This window comes from Papaver somniferum, chromosome 1, assembly GCF_003573695.1.
Source record: "Papaver somniferum cultivar HN1 chromosome 1, ASM357369v1, whole genome shotgun sequence".
Lineage (NCBI taxonomy): Eukaryota > Viridiplantae > Streptophyta > Magnoliopsida > Ranunculales > Papaveraceae > Papaver > Papaver somniferum.
In genome coordinates this window covers 180,163,762-180,173,426 of record NC_039358.1, presented here as the reverse complement: position 1 = coordinate 180,173,426, position 9,665 = coordinate 180,163,762, and the positions used below count along the sequence as shown (strand labels likewise).

The 9,665-nt window shown below is 33.1% G+C and overlaps 1 long non-coding RNA gene across 1 annotated transcript; it reads left to right on the top strand.

Annotated features, from left to right (window-relative positions):
• Positions 1–922: 922 nt before the first annotated feature.
• Positions 923–3,246, top strand: LOC113334375. The gene is made up of 3 exons (XR_003352742.1): positions 923–1,023; positions 1,781–1,831; positions 3,032–3,246. It is a non-coding gene; the product is annotated as an uncharacterized LOC113334375 (long non-coding RNA).
• The last annotated feature ends 6,419 nt before the right edge of the window (positions 3,247–9,665 follow it).

Genomic DNA, 9,665 nt, shown 5'->3' with positions numbered 1-9,665 from the left:
TTCTATCAAGCGCGCAACTGAGGTGTGTATATATGGTAGTCAGGTAGTGTAATAGTGGAGGGCTCGTGCGTGCAATGACACTACAAGAAGCGTCACGATTAAAATACCTGAATTAACACATAAAAATTTTACATGTTGGCAGTCAAAAAAACTTTAGTCCCAGTGAGGAGTATTCGTTTTTCACGGTCACCGCTGCCGTTGCCGTACCCAGATGGTACGCAGACATCTGCCTTAGAATCCATGTATGTTATTAATTAAATATCTAGCTCTTTTAAACCACAACTTACAGCATTTCCTACAACATAGCTTTGGGGTCGATATAAATATCGAGAAGCAAACTGCCTACATTTAGAAACAATAACAAAAACTATACCGCCGTTTTTGAATCCAAAACACATATTATCATTATTCGTAATTTCCAAGAATTTTAAGATATAATTTTTTTTAATGATCGACATGGAAAAACAAATATGAAAGAGCCAGCTACAAACTAAGTCTTTCTGACGCCACAACTTCAGATATGGAAGAGAGCAACCATTTGTCTTCAACATGGTTGGCTAAAGCAAACTGAGCTTATACATGACAGGTAAGTTTTTTTGATTTAGCATATGATAGGATGGATTTTCAATGTGTACATAATTGTACACCTATTGATTTTCAATGTGCACAACGTTGTACACCTGTCATAAATGTCCACATAGGTCTACACCTGTTGATCGTTAATGTGCACATAATTGTACACCTGCCTATGCCTATTCTGAAATTCAGATTACTATTGAGAAGCTTTGTGGTTCTGGAAAGAGGGACTTTATTATTTATATATTTGAGATGGTTGATTGGGTAATAAAAACATTTTTTTGTCTTAAACAATTTGTGTATCAAGTTCATTGGGTAATAATCTAATCTTTTTTACGTTTGCAGTGTTCATCCTTGTCATGTACTTGTTTACACATTATCCCTCACTATGGTCATTATTATCATAATAAATTGGTTTTCAACCGGTGCACAACACCAACAACTAAGGTTAGTTCCTTTCCTTCCGTATTTTCTTATATTTTTCTAAGCATATATTTATTAATAATGTCAAAATCTATTATCGAAGAGTGGGATATCTTTTATGGGAGATGGGGATTCTTTCGATCTGTGTTTTGTCTGGAGGTTAGTGATCTTGTGGATAGCTTGTAATCTTTAAGAAAACTTACAACTTAAAAAATACAAAAAATTCTCTTTGGAAAAGCAATTTGTGAAACAAATTTGCGCATGTTTAGACTGTAGAGTAGATTTTTTAGAGTAGTTGTAAGAAATAGCAAGACTTTGTGAGAAATAACAGTAGTCAAACCTGAAAGGTAAAACATAAGCTTTTGCTAGCGTAAATAACTAGGGTGTACAAACTGATGCACATGTGAAAAACTTGCGTTAATTACTAAGGTGTACATAATTGTACACATGTTGATTCTTAATGTGTACATAATTGTACACATGTTGATATTTGATGTGTACATAATTGTACACCTATTGATTGCTAATGTGCATATAGTTATACACCTGTTGATAGTTAATATGCACATAATTATACATCTGTTGATTATTTAAGATTTTGTAATAAGTAAATATTTTTTTGCTTCATCATTTTCATGATGTTGGCGATTCTTTTTAGTTTTGGGGTTTGCTAAAGAAAGTTTGCTTCGTTCGTATAAGCATATAGCGTTAAGCAACACCCATTTATTAGGAATTCATTGTCGTCTCGATATACTGATTGCAAATTTTGTTTCATATGCAGATTTTATCCCTGGATGAAGATGGACAACATATTTGCTTGTCTTGAAGCAAGGTTTGTAGATACTTTTTTCCCAATGATTTAGAAATAACTGGTATCTTACTTTGTTAAGAGACTCTTTTTATGTTCTGAAGGTGAATAAGTGAAGTTTCCCGTTTAGACATGTTCTTTTCCCTATCCCTTTTGTAGAAATTAACATCTTTATATGGTTTGAATAAGTGGCCCATTATAAACCGCAACATTGGATGACCTAATTTATTAGACAGGCATCAGTGATGCTTCTATAGTTAGTTTCGTACATTGTAAGCTAATGTGTACATAGTTGTACACCTGTTGATTGCCGATGTGTACATAATTGTATACATGTTGGTTGTACGCATAAATGTACACTTGCTGATTGTTAATGTGCACATAAATGTACACTTGCTGATTATTAAACTTTGAAACTAGAAATAGTAAATAAGCGTGTTAGGCTTGAGTTATACTACATGATTGATGTAGAATTTACATAATGGACAAATCGTACCCTTTAAGTAGGCATGTCGTTTTAAAGGCGGTGGGTGTTTGCATGTTCTCTTCAAAGTGCTAAATGCGCGTGTCAGTAGACTTTGTTCGTTTTGAATGTTAATTATAACTTTGTTGAACTTATAAACAATGCACTTAATGCAGTAGTTAAGTAGTCCGTAAACCTTTTTTCAGCTTGTCAAATGTTAAGTTGTCAGACTTGATGAACAAGTTAAGTAGTCTGTGAACCTTTTTTGTGTTCGTCAAATATTTTAGTTGCTGGACTTGATGAATGAATGCATGTAGATCGAAGGTTTCATAGTTTGTGGCATGAGAGCATCGTTTGATTTTGCTTCACATAATTTCCTACGTGCACTGGTTTTTCTCTAGTTCTTATACTTTTTAATCATGCATCTTATGGACAATGGGAGTTATGACCGTGATGACCATAAAACTTGCGATTTTGTAGTTTTGTTCGGAGTGTGTTGAATGGGATTGGTTATCAGAAGATTTTTAGTTGAAAATTGTTGGTAAAGTAGGTATTTGTAGAGGTGTACATATTTGTACACATGCTGGTTTTTCTCTATCTTTCTTTACCTTCTTATGGGTCCTAATTTAAAGACCTAATTGATTTTCTATAAACACAGTTACTCAAAATTTTCAGAATTAGCTTAGTAGTAAACTTATATTCTAGCAAAAGACGAATGTTATTGATATTTTTTTGTTTTCTTTTTTGATTGTGTAAACAAGGTGCTTGTGTGTCATTAACTAAATCATGTGGCTGTCGTGGAAGCATCATTGAGGATGAGCTGCAGCATGAAATGTGTGAGTGGTGCTTGGGTGGACGATTCAAGTCGTATGTGGTGTACAAATCGGTGCATCTTGTCTTGTATAGATTTTTGTAGATGTGTATATGTTTGTACACCAGCGTAAACTAAGATTTTTAAAAAATGAGAATTATATAGTCATATGGGTACTCTTTTTGTAGCTCTCCGAAGGAGCTTTCCGAATATATAAGTTTACGAATTTTGGACAAACGATTCAAAAGATAAATTGTTTATTAATTATTTTTATGTTAATTAAAATTGCTGACATCATCATAAGTCAATGCGGACTAAACTGCAAATATTTGGACTAAATTGTAAATGATAAGGGTTATTAGTGTACTTTCTCATATTTTGGACTAATTTGTACCTAGTTGACTCGAGCTGGACTAAACCGTACTTTTGGACTGACTTTTGGACCAAACCGTATTTTTCCCAAGAATAAAGGGAAAAAAACGGTTTAGTCCAAAAACGCGTCAAAAAGTACGGGCTAGTCCATTTCGAGTTAACTAGGTACAATTTAGTCAAAAAGCTATTTAAAATATGGAAAATACACATATAACCTTCCTGATTTACAATTTAGTCCAAATATTGGTAGTTTAGTCCAAAGTGACTCATGATGATGTCAGCAATTTTAAATAATAAAAAATAAAATAAAAACAATTTATCTTTCAAACCGTTTGTCCAAAATTCACAAACCTTATACATTCGGAAAGCTCTTTCCGAAAGCTACAAAAAGAGTACCCATATGACTATATAATTCACGTTTTTTTAAAATCTTAGTTTACATTGGTGTATAAACATGTATACATCTATAAACATGCCCAAAAGTTACTAACTTAAACAAACAGGTTCTTGTGCTTTAAAATCAACTCAATATTCCCTCGCTTACAGTCCTTTAAATAATAATATATCACCGCACCTCGTCTAAAACCTGCAAAATCATTACAACAATAAATATTAGGCCATAGTGACTATAAATGTGCCCCGATTCATAGTATGTTGCAGTTCAAGAAACTCATTACTATAAATATGGGGTACACGTAAAAGGCCACAATGACTCACAACATTTTTATAATAGCTAAACCAATAGGATTTTGCTAGATATCATATGGAATAAAAGTAAAATAAACTTCCACAAATGACAAATATGTTTCATCCCAAAATAAACCTTTTGCATTCATTGCTAGCCCACCAAAATCTAATAAAATTATTACTCCATGCACTCGGGAGTCTTAACAAAGTGCTTATTTGAACCATATTAGTCATAACAAAACTAAAGTGCTTACTAGAATCAGATTCAAGGGCAACTACTCTTCTTAAGGGAGAAAACAAACTAAAGTCCAGACAAACCTAATCTAATTTGAACCATAATAGTTATAACAAAAAGTAAAGTGAAAGATAGGCATAAATCTGTTAAATCGTCAAGTAAGAAGGAATTGGATACCTCGTTAATATCTAAATCTCGTTCATTATTCTTCTAGACTTTCTTAAGCTCCCTCGATAAGTACCTGAACACGTAGTAAGCATGTTATTAAAATCATCTCATGATATCGAAAAACAACAACTTGGGGTTTCATCAAGAATTAGTTCTTTTATATTTTGGAGAGAGCGGGATGCTGTGCACACCTACAAAAATATAGCATCCATACCCAAAGCAAACCATATATTATTGAGATTGTACAGTGGTGTACACACCTACAATAATTCAAAAAATCCAACATACATACCCACAAAAAAGGGCATAAAATCGTGAGAGAAGATAATGGCGTACAACTATGTACAAACTTACAAAAATTCAGCATTTATACCCACAAAACATGCATATATTATTGAGATAGCACAGGTTTGTACAACTATGTAAACACCTATAAAACATGCATATATTACTGAGATTGTACAATGGTATGCAACTACATACCTACAAAACCCAAAAAAATTTAACGTACATACAAAAAAAAAACCATAAAATCGTGAGAGAGCACAATGATGTATAACTATGTACATACTTACAAAAATCCATCATTTATACCCAAAACATGCATATATTATTGAGATAGCACAATTGTGTAGAACTATGTACACACCCATAAAAAATTCTAACAAACCCACATCCATATCGACAAAATAGGTCATACAATGGTGTACAACCATATGGTGCCTATGTATGATGCACCTTAATAACTCTTCGTAGAATATGAAAGAGAATAACAAAGTTCAATTGCAAAAAAGTCTGGGAGGAGATCAGATGGATTTAAAGGAATATGAATCAGATGGAAAAGTAAATCCATACAAACAAAATAAAGACACACCTTAAGTTCAATAAAAGATCTCAGGTTCTGGACTTCTCAGAAAAGTCATCTTTGCTCTCGAACTTCACATGGTCAAGGAAGTGACATAAGGCCCTGCAGTTACCATAAAAGTATAAGAAAGGATCAACATATGTACAATTATGTGCACATTAAAATTAGTGTGTGTACGATTATGTACACATTAAAAATCAACAGGTGTGCAATTATGTGCACGTTAATAATTCAATAACGAAATATGCACAAACTGGTTCTCATTTACTCCTTTGTTCAAGTCATCGAAGTTACGTTACAAAATAAACTTTTAATACATTCATTAACGTAACAAATGGAAAAGACAGTAGTGAAACAAAGAATTTCACCGCATTTTAGAGAATGAATATAAAATCAACAAGTGTACAACCTGGTGCACATCAAAAATCAACATGTGTACAATTATGTACACATCAAAAATCAATATTTATACAACTATGTGCACATTAATCAACAGGTGTACAATTATGTACACATCAAGAATAAACAAGTGTACAACTATGTACACATTAACATACAATGAATCTTAAAAATTTAAGATTATTCAAAACCTGCTCACTCTGTACTACATTGCTATTCAAGCATTTCGAATCTTCCTAGAAAGAATGTATACATGTATAACAATACATAGCAGTTGAAAGTAATGGATGATATACCTCTTTGGTACTGAACTGAATGAAAGAGAAACCTCGTAGCTCTCCTCGCTTTGGACCAAGAGTGTGCCATAAAAAATCCTCCGACTCAATCTTTCCATAAGAAGAGAACATCTTTATTAATTCCGATTACGAATACAAATTCAGTGACTATTAGTACTAGTATAATAGAAGGGAGGGAGGGAGACAGGGAAAGTGACACATACTCGGTCATTCTTTGATCGAGATTACAGATGTATAGCCTTCTTTCACACTTCTCGTCCGTCGACCCATTAGAACACTGTCAGTTAGAGAACATACTGTTTTAATTCTAAAATCATACTCATGCATCTTTCAGTGTACAAACATGTACACGTCTACATTTAAAATTAGTATTATCTCAAAAATTTAAGCGTGTAAAGAAGAAACAAAAGAACCAAGGAGTAATTTTGCTGAACACACCCAAGTGCATCCCTCATATATATATATATATATGTGTGTATCTATACACATACAACAAAAAAGAGATAATTTATATCAATTCAAATGGTCCTTTAACTAAGGACTAGTATTTTCTAAAATTCAAAAGAGAGAAATAATCTATTCAAATGGTCATTTAACTAAGGAATACATCACCACTAACCACTGCTCATACCATCACAAAAATGAACTATGGTTGAGATTTTTCCAAGTCACCACTAATCTCCATAACCCAACAACACTTTTGAAATGTGCTCGAGTGGAAACAAAGAATATTTTTTCACTATATCATTTTTTTTTTGTCCGTCAGTGGTGCTTGCTTCCATTTGTTGGACTAAAGTCCAAAATTTCTTAACACCCAAATGATTTGTTCCTTTTAAACTTCTTCCCACTTTGATAAGAATTTAGGGATGTTATCCTTTTTGCAAGGATGCCAACATTTCCAAGAAATAAAGAAGACACCATTTTAATTCTCGGCACCAAGTAATTTGACCTCAGTCAGAGGTTATATATTGATCGGATGTCTGTGCTGCCAATAATTTGATTCAATTAACCAATATTGTTTTTAAGTTCGGGTTTAAGGTGTACAACATATATAAGCACAAATATAGAAACTAACAAATATAAATTAAGAGATAAAAATGTACCCATCATGCTTGCCTTAACCTCTCAGATTGAGAAGTATTAGTGACAACTTGTGAAGCAATAGTTGTGCCAAGAGAAGCCTATTGTTATCGACGCACTAAAGCTTTGTCAAGAATCCATTGCAGTCAGCTTCTTCCAAAAATAAATGTATATAGCATTTTAGCAGAGTATGAAAGCGACGGATCCGTTCTTCATTAGCCTGGCCAAACCAGTAAAGTATTATAATTACTCAGTTCAGCATTTTTCTACAGAACATAAGGCAAATTAAAATATGAAAATCAAGTAGGTTACACTAAACTTCCGAGAAACTCACCCAAACAGTGTGGGTAGACTCAATATGTAGTTAATATCTGGTCGAAAAACCAATCCAAATGATTTTTGAAAAGATTAAATGGGTAATATTTTTGATAATTTATTTTTTGATAATTACAAATATGAAACCAAATAATATTATGAAGAAAAAGATAGACAATTCAATTAGGAACTCTAAAAAAATTCTGCAAAAATTTCTTTAAAATATTTTTGGTAATTTTTGACTCAAATTTTGACTCAAAATGATGACAATAATCCCAAGATTATAGATCGAAGCAATGATTTTGAATCAGAAAATAAATTTTATATGAAATCAAAGCTTTGAGTTCTCAAAATCTCAAAAAATCAGAAACGTTAAAATACCTCCAATGGTTTTCGGTGACTCCATCAATAAATTCCACCTTCGTCTTCAACAGATCGAGTGAGAGGAATGAACGTTTAAACTCCACCTTCTTCTTCAACAGATCGAGAGGGAGAGAGACAAATTTGCCGGAGACGAGAAGCGGAGAGATGAAGACGTTTCTTGATTTGAGAGAACTAAACTAAGTCGCGAAAACTTACATCTTTGATGGGTAGTTTTGTCATCGTAAAAAAATCATTTTGGACTAAATCGTTTCAAAAAGGACTAACCTGTTCATAATTTGGTAAATTTGGACTTTCTAGTACTAAGCTTTAGAGGACAGGACTAGAGTGTCTAAAGCCCAACTAGTTTGGGATTAAACGTCAATTTCTACAAGAATAAAAATATGATGTCAGTTTCGGAAGACTGACAAGCCAAATGAAGTTGAAAAGTTGGATTGGGCTGGGATTTACTGTTCTTGCGAAGCCCATGAAAGCTGGTGGACGTGAGTTAGGCTGTTTTACACAACTATGGCAGCGACTTAATTTTGGATTTTGGCAAGATTTGGCAACCTTTGACATGGGACTCGGTGCACGGGGCTTCTACTACTTGGATACCTATATAAGAGACTTTTATAATATTTTTGGGAGTTATCTTTTATCTTTTATCAAGCCATTGGAGAGGAGAACTCAAGAGAAGAAAATCTAGGGTTTGGAGCTATTTCCATCACCGTAACTATTTCTTTACCATTTTATCATATGAAACTCATGGGTTTTGTTAGCACCATGAGTAGCTAAACTTCTTAGTGATTAGGGATGAATTCTAAGTTCTAGAAATGATTTGAGTTATTATATAAATCTATTTTGAAGTTCTTCACATGATTATCGATTGTTTAAACTAATTAGGATATTTATGATTGATTGATAGATTGTTTAGGTGGCCAACTGAATTAATTTTTTGATTCAATCAAATGCTAGTATTGAGTTAGGAGATAAGTAATAGTCAAATAATTCATACAAAAGTAGAGAACACAAGACCTTGCAGAGGGATTCTGTGTAGCGATTGTGTGTATAAACAACACTAGAAAGTGGACCTTGAGCTAAGAGTCTAACTACTAGGATCAATCTATAATTCACAAAAGATAAAGCATTCGAACAAATTACACCATGAGTGAGCTACTACTAGGTGGTTTCGACGAATAGAATCTGGTATTTGAGAGCTTCCGTACCCAGTGATATAAGGAATTTAGGGGATACCACTGAGCTAGCTGTTATTCCACGGTTGGTAATAATATGTGATTAATTGTATTAATGGATGAATATAATAACTTGATGACGGTTTAGTAACGAAGAAGGATTCCCTGATCATATTTCTCTCCATTGCTTGCAATCTTAATTACTTTTCATTGCTTTATTATTTATTTAGCTTTAAAATCTAAAAAAAACTCCCATTGTGACACTTCTTGACAACTAAAACTCTCTGCTCTTTGTGGGAACGAATCTTATTTATTGTTATATTATTCATTAGTAAATTAGAATATAAGTTATTTTGAGCACCTACGACACACATCAATGTCGTCGATGTAGCTTGTTACTTCTTCACATTCTTCAAGTCTTCGAGTAATACTTGTATGTATCTTTATCCTAATCTTTCTAGAATAACCTATATGAAGTGATCTCTAGTACATAATCAAGCGACTCTTTAATTGAGTTTTGATTCACTAAAAATGACAACCAAACTTGACATACCAACGCTTGGTGGGTTCAACCGAGCTATGTTCTAACAGTAAGGTTATGTATAGCTAGAATA